This window comes from Bison bison, unplaced genomic scaffold (genome assembly GCF_000754665.1).
Source record: "Bison bison bison isolate TAMUID 2011002044 unplaced genomic scaffold, Bison_UMD1.0 scf7180017864376, whole genome shotgun sequence".
Taxonomy (NCBI): domain Eukaryota; kingdom Metazoa; phylum Chordata; class Mammalia; order Artiodactyla; family Bovidae; genus Bison; species Bison bison.
The window spans coordinates 6,488,149-6,502,745 of record NW_011494948.1 but is presented as its reverse complement, the minus strand read 5'-3'; the positions used below and the strand labels follow the sequence as shown (position 1 = coordinate 6,502,745).

Genomic DNA, 14,597 nt, shown 5'->3' with positions numbered 1-14,597 from the left:
AAGAGGCTTTTGAGTTCTTCAAGATTGTCAGGAGAAATATCAATAACCTCAGATATGCAGATGACACCACCCTTATGGCATAAAGTGAAGAAGAACTCAAAAGCCTCTTAATGAAAGTCAAAGTGGAGAGTGAAAAAGTTGGCTTAAAGCTCAACATTCAGAAAACGAAGATCATGGCATCCAGTCCCATCACTTCATGGGAAATAGATGGGGAAACAGTGGAAACAGTGCAGACCTTATTTTTTGGGGCTCCAAAATCACTGCAGATGGTGACTGAAGCCATGAAATTAAAAGACGCTTACTGCTTGGAAGGAAAGTTATGACCAACCTAGATAGCATATTCAAAAGCAGAGACATTAGTTTGCCAACAAAGGTCCGTCTAGTCAAGGCTATGGTTTTTCCTGTGGTCATGTATGGATGTGAGAGTTGGACTGTGAAGAAAGCTGAGCGCCGAAGAATTGATGCTTTTGCACTGTGGTGTTGGAGAAGACTCTTGAGATTTCCTTGGATTGCCAGGAGATCCAACCAGTCCATTCTGAAGGAGATCAGCCCTGGGATTTCTTTGGAAGGAATGATGCTAAAGCTGAAACTCCAGTACTTTGGCCACCTCATGCAAAGAGTTGACTCATTGGAAAAGACTCTGATGCTGGGAGGGATTGGGGGCAGGAGGAGAAGGGGACGACAGAGGATGAGATGGCTGGATCACATCACTGACTCGATGGACGTGAGTCTGAGTGAACTCCGGGAGTTGGTGATGGACAGGGAGGCCTGGCGTGCTGCGAAACATGGGGTCGCAAAGAGTCGGACATGACTGAGCGACTGAACTGAACTGATACCTATGTCGCTTCCCTCATGAACATCCCTTCCACCTCTCTCCCCATCCCGTTCTTCTAGATTGTTACATTTTTAAACAGTAATAACTTAAATCAGATTTTTTTTTGGTCAGGTTTTATGCTTTTATTATAACAAACAAAATGTCCACACGAGCTGTCTTCATTTTCCTCACTGTGCGGTCTGGCATTGGGATTGGTGATTCTGATGGCCAGCTGGGCTGCTCTTTCTACAGTGGCCTTATGGTTCTTGGAGGAGACGTTGTGAGCAATCTCAGCACAGTAAGATTTGTTGCACATCAGCAGCGCCTCAAGCTCCTTGACGTTGTGGACCAGGAACTTCCAGAAGCTGCTGGGCAGCATGTGCTTGGTTTTCTTGTTGCTCCCTTAACCGATATTGGGCATCAAGATCTGGCCCTTGAATCTTCCGTGCACCCTGTTGTCAACACCTCTGGGCTTCTGCCAGTTCCGCTTGATTTTGACATATCGGTCTGACTGATGCCTAATGAACTTCTTGGTCCTCTTTTTGACGATCTTAGGCTTCAGGAGGGGTCTGAGGGCAGCCATGATGCCAAGTCAGAGATGGCTCCAGATTTTTTTTTTAAATTAATTTTGTTTATATTTTGTTAAAATATTTTTTACCTTTTTTTTTTCAAGAAAAATTTTAACATTCTTTACCTCTATATCCTCTTAATGTCTAATTTTGGTATTTAATGCATTTTCTTAGTTTTTTCAAAGATCAAGCTTTCATTCTTCTTCATATTTCATATTGTTTTTGTTTTCCATTTTGCAAATCTCTATTACTATAAGTAACTCTACTACTTCCTTCCACCCACTTTCTTTAAGATTATTTTGCTCTTTTCCAACTTCTAGATTTAGAAGCCACCTTCTTACTTTTCAATTTTTAAATGTTTTTTCCTTATTTAATATTTACAACTTTTTATTTGGCAATAACCAGAGATTAACAGGAAGTTGCAAAAATAGTACACAGAGTCCCAGTTTTCCCCAGCAGTAAGATCTTACACATAACTACAGTGCAACTTCAAAATCAACATATTGACAGTGGTATCATACTACTAACGAGAGTATAGACCTTATTTGGTTTCACCAGGTTTTACATGCATTCATTTGTGGGTGTTTGTAGCTCTGTATAGTTTTAGTGCATTTTAGACATTCATGTAATCAACACCACAATCAAGATATGGAACTGTTCCATCAGCACAAAGGAACTTCTTGTGTTACCCTTTATAATCACCTATATCTCATACCCGCTCCAGTCCCTATCCCTGGCAACCATTAATATGTTCTTCACTTCTATAATTTTGTCATTTTAAAAACTGGAAATGTTATACAAATACAGTCACACAGTAGGAGACCTTTTAATACTGGCATTTTTCTTTCCTCATAATGCGCTTGAGGTTCATCCAAGTTGTGTGTATCAATAGTCTCTTTCTTTACATTGCAGGGTAGTTCCCATGGTGTGCGTGGTTGGTTTAACCACATGCTCATCTGCTGGACATCTAGGTTGTCCTGTTTGGTGTTATTACAAATGAAAGTGCTAAGAACATCTTGTGCCAAAATAGGTTTTCATTTCTGTGGGATACATGTCCAGGAAAATAATTGCTGAGGTATTAAAGTATGTGTGTGTTTATTAGAAGTTTTCAGACTTTTTTTTTTTTTTTTCAGAGTGACTTACCATTTTGCATTCCATCCAGCTCATATGCTCAGCAGCATCTGGTATTTTCACTATTTTTTCAAAAAATTTTGGCCACACACTGAGGCATGTGGCATCTTAGTTCCCCAGCTAGGGATCAAACCCATGCCCCCAGCATTGAGAGGCAGAGTCTCAACCACTGAACTGCCAGGGAAGTCCCCATTTTCAGTATTTTTTCTTTAGCTGTTCTCATAGTCAAAATTCCTTGTGGTTTTAATTTGCATCCCCCGATTACTAGTAAGATTCAACATCTTTTCTTGTGCTTGCTTGCCATCCACATTTCCTCTTTAGTGCTATGTCTATTCATGTCTTCTGCTCATTTACTAATTGGATTGTTTATATTTCACTCCTGACTTCATACAGTATATTCTATATTGGTCTAGATAAATGGTTTGCAAGTAATTTCTCCCAATAATTTCTTCCTCTTAAATTCTTTGCAGGGCAAAAGTTTTTAATTTTGATGAAGTCCAATATATCATTTTTTTCCTTTTAGGATTGTGCTTTTGGGGTGAAGGCCAAGAATTTATTGCCTAGCCCAGGTTTTTTTTTTTCCCAAGATTTTTCTTTCCTAAAAGTTTTATAGTTTTACATCTTTTTACATCTTACATCTAAGCTTATGATATATTTTCAATTAATTTTTGTATAAGGTATGCAGTTTAGGGCAAACTTCATTTTCTTTACAAATTGCACCAACTTCATTTATTGAAAAGACTATTACCCTTCCTCCATTGAATTGCTTGTGTACCTTTATCAAAATCATTTGGCCATATATACCATGCTGTCTTGATCCCTGTAGCTTCATAGTAAGTCTGCAGTCAGGTAATGTGAGTCCTCCAAATGTCTCTTCTTCAAAACTGATTTAGCTTAATTAATTTTACACCTGAATATTTTCATCCTTTCCCATTTGTCTCCTGCTTTATTCTAGAGAAGAAAGTTCTTGCATAAACTCTTTCTTTTCTTGTTGCAACCCCTGTAAATGCTTTTGGTTTCTCTCCAGTCTGTCCTCCAACCACTGTAGTAGAGGTCCGCTGAGTGCTGACCTGCACAGATTCTTAGTAAACACTGAGCCATTATGGATCTTGGTTACTGAATCCAGATGTGGAAGGCTGTGGATCCTCCTATGTGCATCTTGCCCCTCTTGATACAGGATCTTGGGCAACTCAATTGCTGACTCAAGGCACACTTTCCCAGTGGTTTGATGGGGGTACAATATGAATTGGGATTTCAATTCTCTTATACTCTGAGCTCTTTTGGGCCTTAATGGATTGAAAGCAAGTATAGAGTACCTGTCCAATCTTTGTATTTTTATCTTGTAGGAAACAAGAAAATACAAGCCCTACAAAGCTTTGCTCCATAATCTGTTACATGGCTTGTGTGTGAACATCAACATGGGAAGGCCTAACCATTATATGGGGATGGGAATGATACCAGCCCACAACTCTCAGGGTACCACCGGTTAGTTTAGCCAACCTTTCTATCTCAGTTAAAGCCTCAGACAGCTGCTCTGGAGAAATTTCCACTCCACCCTTCCTCTTATCAGAACGCCGCAAGACAATGACAGAATGAATGTGAACAATTCTGACAGTGTCAAACTTTTCAGCAACTGTGTGGATTTCAGTTCTAGTATATGTAAACTTGGGGTCACTCCTTAAGTCATCATTCAATTCTATGCACAGCCCCATCACCTCTTCTTTCTCTGTGCTCAGAGTGTGGTTGAGACATAGTAGGAAAGCATCTGGACTCCAGATGAACCATTTGCATCAAGTGCAACTGCCGTCTTGGCTCCACCCTGCTCACGTCTGCCTCCAGCCAGCTCCAGCCTGGCCAACCAGCTGCTCAGGCACGAGGTTCTGTGGGGACTGGCCCTGGGGTGCCCAATATTTAAAGTTTCCAATAAAATATCTGCAACTATAAATATTAATGTAATTCAAATTTTAGATATATTTTAATAATCTCTCAAATTTAGATGTATTCTAATAATCCCATTCTTCATTCTTAAACATATTTGGTGAAAGTGAAAGTTGCTCGGTCCTGTCCGACTCTTTGTGACCCCATGGACTATATAGTCCGTGGAATTCTTCAGGACAGAATACTGGAATGGGTAGCTGTCCCCTTCTCCAGGGGATCTTCCCAACCCAGGGATTGAACCCAGGTCTCCGGCATTGCAGGTGGATTCTTTACTAACTGAGCTAATATATCTGGTATTTTTTATAATTGCTCATTTCCCTAAAATTGCATAATAGTTTGTGTTATGGAATACATATGAAATATTTTTTATTCTGTACTTGTTGTTCATTCCTGAGTTTATTCCTTGATAGGCAAAAATTATGACTGCACGTTATCAGCTCTTCAGTGTTTGTTGACAGCAACCTAGTGAGATAGACACTATAATTATTGCCACTTTTCAGATTGGAAAACTGAAGAGCATAACTGGTAAGAAACGCACAAATGATGAAATTGGTAAGCAAACCCAGAAATTTTGTCTCTAGATTCATCTCTTAGAGTCTGTTACTTTAATATAATTTGGATTCCTTCTTAGATTTTGGGGGGATTTTTTACTGCCTGTTTTTCAGGTTTTACAGAACATTTTATTATCTCAACTTCTTATAGAGCTATTTCTGCTTTACCTTGGGTGTGACACCACCATTATTGATCTTCTCTTATGGGCTTCAAATTTATTACTGTAACAATTTTATGTTAATCTATAGCTAGATTTTTTGTACAGGGGAAACATCAATTGTTTTTCATACTCAGATTGTCAGCAAGAAGACATGATGTCCTGTTCTGGCAGAGGAGTGGGGTATAGAGATTTTCCAATCTTTTAAAATAGAGGGGCAGCCCAATCTGTACCTCAGTTTACTGAATTTTGAGGAAGAAATGCTTAAGTGCAGGAAGAAATAGTACTTTATTTTATCTAAAGGCCAATAGCATAAAAAGTAAAATATTTTAACTTTTTAGAGAGTATAGACAGAGTTAGTTTAAAAAAATCTCTTTTATCTTTATGAAGTTTGGACTTACAAAAGCATTTATGTACAGTTAAATAGAGTTATTTGAAATAAATGGGCTCAATCTGCCTACCAGAATCAAGGTTCTATTTCCCAGAGAAGATAAGCTTTGAGTATTTGATGAAATGATGATAGACAGGCAGCAACATTTATTAAGATACATCTGTGTACAAGACAGGATGCTAGTGGAAGAAATCTGTCCTTTGTGACATGATTCATAATAAAAGCAGAGCTGCTATTTTATCTAAAATCTTTTATTTCTAAACATAATATTGTACTTTAGCAGCATCCCCTTCCTTTTGAATCCTCCTTAACCCAGGTTAGATGGAATTACAAAATACACTACTTATTTTCAAAGTCACACTTAGGTAGTGATAAGGAAACCATTTAGGCAACCAGTGAGGGGCAAAAACAATATAATCATAGGATGTATCCAAATTCTTTATTTGACAAACAGCTTCATTCCAACGCTTTAACATTCCTTCTGTGCCAAAAGGTCTGAAAGACTGGAAATTACTTTTCCTAGTTTGTCTGCATGTAGGGTTTCAGTTTGAATTAGCTGATGAGAAAAATTTGCTTGAGATGGAAAGTAGAATTAAAAAAAATATTAGCTAGTATTTTTGGTGACCGCTTAAAGTAGGCATGTAGTATATGTAAGTGATAAATGTAACGTTTTGCCTGGGACTGTTCAAGCCTGTCAAGGAATCATGTCCTCTGGTGCTTTTCAGAAGCTTCCATCTCCTGTGGTGCCTCCCTTAAGATTCTTGAATTTTCAAATTTCCTGAAACACAGATCCATCCTCTCTAGCCTTTGTTTTCCCTGTCCTTCTAATTGTAGTTTAAGATTCAAACTCTTACTTGAAGTACATAGGGTGGCTCATATGTAAATGAAAAATTTTAAGTGAGGCAGAAGAAATTATAAATAACATAATGTCAAAAATTCTTTGTTGAATTAAAAGCAAGTTAGCACATAAGGAAACATTGATGTGAAGAACAATCAAGGGAAAAAATGATCTTGGAGAGACACATGCAGAAGCTTCAGATAATGGAAGTCCCTATCATATATTTTAAAATTATACTTAAAATGATAGTATGTAAAAAGAGGTAAAAGACACGATTGAGAATACTGGCCTAAGAACTGACACATCTAGCAAGTTCCTTGGGTATTGCTGATACTACTCGTCTGGGTATCATTTTTTTAAATAACTACTGCTTTAGAGGATACTATCAGTGTATGGAACCCTTTTCTGTTATAGAGGATGCAGTCACAACTTGGATATCAGTTTAATTCACCTCTGTGTGCACATTCTCCAATTTGTACTTCAATCCTATAATTTATATTGTAGCCTCTTCAGATGACTTGATTTTGCCCAGATATGGAAAGAAGGAGAATTACTTGGTAATCTTTGTCCCCCTAGAACAACCTTTTTTCAGTGACAGACATATTTGTAAAAATAAAAATAAAAGCACAGCCTTTTCTTTGAGATAAGATAGCTTCTTAAGTGCAACTTACATGCCAGAGTTTCCTGTGTCATTATGTTGACATGTGGATTCCACTTGACATTATGTCCCTTGTTTTTTCTTTCCTGCTTTCATGATCTTCCATATTTCTCTTTGGCTAATTCCCTTAATACATCAGGTGTACAAGTATATGAAAACTCCAGAAATAGTATTGTCTGTATACTCTTTCTATTACCTGCTTTTCACCTCTTAACTATTATTATTCTTATCTCTTGTTATATCTAATACATTTTGATTGAGTGCTAGACATTTTGGACAAAACAAAAACAATGGACTGTTTATTAAAGTGTCCATTCATTGTACGCAGCTATTGAAATTAAAATTTTAAGTAATTAAGATGAAATAGAATTAAAATTGTGTTCCTAAGTCATGTAGCCACCTTTCAAGTGTTCAGTAATCACGTGTGGTTACTGGATATAATTTTGGACATTGCAGCTTCTGAATAAAGAATTCTTAGGGCCTGGACTCCATCTTAGGCCTGTTCATGCTGATCATGCTCGGCCACCTTTCCAATGGACTCTGAACTCTGTGTTTAGTGCCTATGAAAACAATAGAAGGATAAGACCCCCTCCAGACAAGGGAACCTTGAAGATCGTATCTAGGTTACTCATCGCCTAAGAGAAAACATACACTAATCACCCCTTCCTCCAGACAGGCCAAAAATTTTTCCGTATCATTCGGAGTGTAACCTCGGGTTTAGTGATTATTGGCTAATTGTTTGCCTGTTTGAGCACATGAGCACATAGCACGTGAATGATGGGGTTCTTGGGATTGTATTTTCCTTGGTTTATTTCAGTCTCAAGGAATTTGGAGTGGTGGGTTCAGACACGTACACTTAGGGTATAAAAGATTTTCACAAATGCTGGTCGGGGTCCTTGGCTAAGAGGAGACTCTGCCTTGGGCCCGCTGGTGTAATAAATTGCACTCCACTATCTGCATTGTCCTTCTGAGTGAGTTTGTTTCCCAGAACGCGTGGCTACAACACTTCCACAGTAACAGAAAGTTTTGTTGGAAAGTTCCAGTTTAGAGACTTTGACTGATACTGTTTTCCTACAATAAGGGCTTATATATAATCTGATCACATTATTCCAGTTAGAGGCAGCAGCAATTAAATTTGCCTTTAGTTTTCTTAAGGTGTATCATTTTGGGTTTGCCTTTGCTCCTAGAATGTATGCCTTGTGAGTTCTCAAATGACAAACCTGGTGGTCTGTAAATGCTATTCTTTGTATTCCCAATACAATGGAATTGGTAAAGGCTCTTTTTAGTTTAGTTGCTCCCTTCTTTGTAGATTTTAAAAGTCTCATACAGTCTAAGGAAATAGAAACATCCTTTGTGCGAGGTGGGGTGCTAGGACAGATTTCTCTGTAGTTCTTTTTTCTATCAGATCTTGTCCCCTCAAGTTTGACTGTCTTAGCAGTTCTGAAATTTAACTTTCAATCCATAGTCTCACTACTTTCACAAAAACTCTGGCTTTAAGAGTTCTGGTTGTTCGTTCAGCCAATTTAAGAATTAATGAAAATTTAGAGGAACAAAGCATCACACAAGATTGAGCTCACTTCAGGACATTTTTCTTCTGTCTGGCAACTTGGCCTTTCAATTCCCAACTGACTTATATGTCCTTCTATGCCTTTATTTAGTAACTTAAACTTTTTTTTTTTATCTTTGCCCCTCCTTCTTATGTGGATTATTAAATCTGTAGCTGGATATTTTTCATCATTTTTGAAACTTTTCTTAGTCATTTTTTCTTCAGATATTGCTTTGGGCTTATTTATTACTGCTGTCTTTCCAAATCTCCAACTATCCATGTTAGACTACATTACTGTTCTCTATGTTACTCTCTCCTCTGTATTTATATCTATTTTTATTTTCTGCTTCCATTCTGAATATTTTCTTTAAACCTGTCTTCTAACTCATTCTCTTTTCATCTGTCTATCTTGTCAAACCCATCTATTTTTACTGAATTTTATAAATTTATATTCCAGTCCTCTGCCAATTTTCTATCTTGTTTTCTATCATTTTATCATATTAAGCATTATTGGGATTATTACATCATACAGATTTTGTCTGAGTCTGTTTTTACTCTTTTGTTTGTATGTGTCTTTGCTTTGTATTAATGGTGTATTTTTTTTCTTTTGTCAGTTATTGAGTAACATAGTATTGAATATCAAATATAAAAATTGTAGAAATGATTAAAGGATTTTCACTAGTTTATATCCTCCTAAAGAAGATTTTTATTCATTGTTGTCATGTGTTAAGGGCAAGGGCAACCCAAATAACCTTAACCTCTTCATAGGAATTTAGATTATTTGAAGTGGTGCTGCTTTTCTAGAACTGACAGTATTTTTCTGATTCACTTTTATCTCTGGAGATTAGGACTTTATGTCCTCAAGACAAAGCGGAGGAGATTTAAAAGCTCTTTCAGCTTGTCTGCTCCTGGACTTCATATATATTTCCAAGAGAAGTAAGTTATACAGTCAGTTAGCTCTCTTCACTGATATTAGTGGGAAATTAAATTCACTTAGCATTACAAAAAATATGGTAAAGTAAAATATGTGTCTAAAAATTTTTCTTGGCATTCACAGTTAATTAGACAAAATATAAGTGCTTATTTCTGATATTAAATATATTCAGAAGAAAGGAACATTAAATACAGTCACAAACATTTGTTACTTTTACATGGTTATCCATCAGTATATTAAGATGCATATTTCACTATATTTTGCTTATTCCTCTAAAATAGGTCGTTACTGCTGGAAAAAAAAAAAAGATGTAATGAGTAGAGGAATATGATACCCATGTATAGGGTAGGGTACAATAGAGTATGAGGGGAAAATAACTGTTAAAAATGTATTTTAAATGTAAAAGCATATATAGTTAAATATGCATGTTTTCTGGTAATTGTCCATGGTCCTTTATATTTAAAATACATTTCAATGAAATTTTTATACAAGTGTACATTGATAGAATTATTTTTTGCTTTACTGCTATGGGGCCTGACACTTAGAGAAATACTAGTAAGTACCTCTGAGCCTCAGACCTACATCTGAATAAACTACAATTCCTGTTTTCTAGATGCTGTTTCTTATGATTATATACACATGAATCTTTTAATAGTTCTTTCTTAGCATGCTTACTTCAGTAAAATGCTGTTGCGTTGTTTTTAAATTTTTGTTTCACTGTCTTACTTAGCTTCTTCATTGTATTGTAAATATTTCAGCCCCATTCTCCCTCCCCATATAATTTTTTCACTGACAATGTTTAAGTAGTTGCTTTTGATTGACTAGAAAAAAAATTCTTCAATATGAAACTAGTTTTTTTTTATTTAGTAAGCTAGAAAAACAACTTATTTCCCAATAAAATACCACATAATTAGAAAATGTAACACTGTAAAATAATATAAAGTTGTTTTTGTTTTTATGTTGAACCATGCTCCTTTGTATTTTCATCTTCAGAATTGGTGTTTGAAAGTTTGGTCATCAACCCGACTCTTGTAACTTAAACATATGTTTATCTTTTCTCTCATTGTCTTTCTTCTTACTCTATAGGCTTTTATAACTTTAGTATTTATTCTGGGATATTTGAAATTTTATCAGGGTAGGTGTATTCATGGATATGTTTTTTAATTCATTGTGGCATTCAAAAAGCTGTTCATTTTCTTAGATAAGTGTATCATCTCCTCTGGGAATTAGGTAGTGGAGTAAATAAGGATTTCAATTTCTAATTTTAATGTTGATGGTTAGCTCTATAACTCTAAATATTATGATTATATATTTAGTTTTTGATTTGCTGACTATAAACAAAGTATATTTGCCACTATGAAACATGAAACATTTATCTCACTGACACTTTCTTCATCTCCATGTGTCATCCTTTTAATAAATTGTATTATATATTTATCACCATATGGCACAAGCTGCTGGTTTCAGACAGTACCCCGGCTTTCTTTTAGTAGGAAGAGGTCAATACCCACCTCCAAACACTATTTTACCATTACCTATTCCCCATATCTACCCACTTTGCTAGTTATTCTATACCACAAAATTCACTGAATTTGTATTCTGGTAATTAAAAGAAAATCTTTCAAGATATGTTCATAGTTTGATTCTAATTTTCAAAGATAACATTGTGGCCATAAATATCATTTACTCTAGAAATTAAATAGTGAGTTTGGGCTTATAGAGATGGATATGTGATCCTACGTTATGATAATTCTACATCACAAAGGAAAAGATATATAATGGAAATTTGGAGAGAAAGCATGCAAAGCATTTTTAAAATTTAGATTTTATTTAATAGTCAACTTCTCACTAACATCATCTTACATTTTTATCATATCATAAATAGCTGAAATTTAAGTTTCCTTTTGAAATTACTACATTTGAAATCTTCTCTTATTTATACTAATTTAGACTGATATCTAGGCTTGATATATAACTCACATCTTAAAATTAAAAAGTCTATATCAAGAATGTTTTATTTGAAGTTTTGTCAGTTATTTTAGATTTTATTTGATCTTGATCAGAGAATATGTAGAATCCTTACTTTTTATTTATTTATTTATTTTTTAATTTTATTTTATTTTTAAACTTTACAATATTGTATTAGTTTTGACAAACATCGAAATGAATCCGCCACAGGTATATCTTGTTATTTCCTTCATTTTAGTATGTACCAGATTATGTACAAACAAAATTATTTTTAGCCTTTCTCTTTTTACAAGGCCAAAGAACAAATTCTTTATAATTTCCTAGAAGCCTTGGAAGATCTCAAAGACAGTTTTAGGTGCAAAATATACCATTTTGGATTTGACTTTGGGATGGAAAAAGTCAAAAGTTGTCATGAAGTTTGAATGTGGGATTAAATAGAATCATGAGTTAGTAACAATACTCAGCTATTTAACAGGACATGATAAAAGTCACCATAATGTAGACTTACTTATTCTGAGACACAATATCTTTGCCTTAAAAGATTACCCGGAATGTAAAGAGAAACCCCTTTTTAAACTTAAGAAAATTTTGTCATTTTTACAGAGAAAAACTTAAATTCTAATTTTGAATCAGTGTAATTTTTAAACCAAAGTTCTTTTTAAACAATCTTAATACATCCACTGAACTTTAGCCAGCTTTGACCCAAGCAAATAAAAATCCCTTTTCATGAATGTTATACAAGTTTATATATTCAATTAGGTCTTGTCATACATTTTCCTCTAATTCTAGGAAAAAAATCTTATTTTGGAATAAAACTATTTTGCTTTTCTTTAACAAAAATTGATCCTGTACATCCTATATATAAAATTGTTCTTCTCTTGCTCCTAATAGAGTCTCTGACATTTATTGAGTATAATTTTTAACCACAATAACATCAATTTCCTACAGTAACTATGAGATAGATAATGATACACTTCTTTCATACAGTATAATTTTGTAGCTGACCAGGCATCTGGTCTCATCATTTCATGGCAAATAGATGGGGAAACAGTGGAAACAGTGTCAGACTTTACTTTTCTGGGCTCCAAAATCACTGCAGATGGTGACTGCAGCCATGAAATTAAAAGACGCTTACTCCTTGGAAGGAAAGTTATGACCAACCTAGATAGCATATTGAAAAGCAGAGACATTACTTTGCCAACAAAGGTCCGTCTAATCAAGGCCATGGTTTTTCCAGTAGTCATGTATGGATGTGAGAGTTGGACTGTGAAGAAAGCTGAGCACCGAAGAATTAATGCTTTTGAACTGTGGTGTTGAAGAAGACTCTTGAGAGTACCTTGGATTGCCAGGAGATCCAACCAGTCCATTCTAAAGGAGATCAGTCCTGGGTGTTCTTTGGATGGAATGATGCTAAAGCTGAAACTCCAGTACTTTGGCCACCTCATGCAAAGAGTTGACTCATTGGAAAAGACTCTGATGCTGGGAGGGATTGGGGACATGAGGATAAGGGGATGACAGAGAATGAGATGGCTGGATGCCATCACCGACTCGATGGACGTGAGTCTGAGTGAACTCCGGGAGTTGGTGATGGACAGGGAGGCCTGGCGTGCTGCAATTCATGGGGTCGCAAAGAGTCAGACATGACTGAGTGACTGAACTGAACTGAGGAGAAAGCATGAGTATACATCTCACAATTTTCACGGCTATATACTACCACACAGTTGCATTCATCTTAGATGCTAGCAAAGTAATTCTCAAAATTCTCCAAACCAGGCTATCAATAGAACATGAACTGTGAACTTCCAGATGTTCAAGCTGGATTTAGAAAAGGCAGAGGAACCAGAGATCAAATTGCCAACATCCACTGGATCATCAAAAAGGTAAGAGAGTTCCAGAAACACATCTACCTCTGCTTTGTTGACTATGCCAAAGCTTTTGACTGTGTGGATCACAACAAACTCTGGAAAATTATTGAAGAGATGGGAATACTAGACCACCTGACCTGCCTCTTGAGAAATCTGTATGCAGGTCAAGAAGCAACAACATGGAACAACAGATGGGTTCCAAATTAGCCAAGGAGTATGTCAAGGCTGTATATTGTCACCCTGCTTATTTAATTTATATTCAGAGTACATTATGTGGAATGCTGGGCTGGATGAAGCACAAGCTGGAATCAAGATTGCCGGGAGAAATATCAATAACCTCAGATATGCAGATGACACCACCCTTATGGCAGAAAGTGAAGAAGAACTAAAGAGCCTCTTGATGAAGGTGAAAAAGAAGAGTGAAAATGTTGGCTTAAAGCTCAACATTCAGAAAACTAAGATCATGGCATCCGGTCCCATCACTTCATGGCAAATACATGAGGAAACAATGGAAACTGAGAGACTTTATTTTTTGGACTCCAAAATCACTGCAGATGGTGACTGTAGCCATGAAATTAAAAGATACTCGCTCCTTGGAAGGAAAGCTATGAGAAACCTAGATAGCATATTGAAAAGCAGAGACATTAGTTTACCAACAAAGGTCCATCTAGTCAAAGCTATGATTTTCCCAGTAGTCATGTATGGATCTGAGATTTGGACTATAAAGAAAACTGAGTGCTGAAAAATCGATGCTTTTGAACTGTGGTTTTGGAGAGTCCCTTGAGAGTCCCTTGGACAGCAAGGAGATCCAACCAGTCCATCCTAAAGGAAATTGGTCCTGAATATTTATTGGAAGGACTGATGCTGAAGCTGACACTCCAATATTTTGGGCACCTGATGTGAAGAACCAACTCATTGGAAAAGACCCTGATGCTGGGAAAGATTGAAGGCAGGAGGAGAAGGTGAGGACAGAGGATGAGATGGTTGGATGGCATCACTGTCACAATGGACATGAGTTTGAGTAGGCTTTGGGAGTTGGTGATGGGCAGGGAAGCCTGGCATGCTGGTGTCCATGGGGTTGCAAAGAGTCAGACACAACTGAGCAACTGAACTTAATACTTATTTCAGATATAGTATTCATAGCTGCTCTGTACTGTAAAAATTGGAAAAAATGTATATAAACTTAAAATTACACTTCAGCATCCTATCTTACTGGCTTCCCAGGTAGCTCAGTGG

General features: G+C 36.2%; 2 pseudogenes; both read right to left on the bottom strand.

Annotated features, from left to right (window-relative positions):
• Nucleotides 1-926: 926 nt before the first annotated feature.
• On the bottom strand, nt 927-1,414 carry LOC105000977 (annotated as a pseudogene).
• Nucleotides 1,415-3,460: 2,046 nt separating this feature from the next.
• LOC105000924 lies at nt 3,461-4,305 on the bottom strand (annotated as a pseudogene).
• Between the last annotated feature and the right edge of the window lie 10,292 nt (nt 4,306-14,597).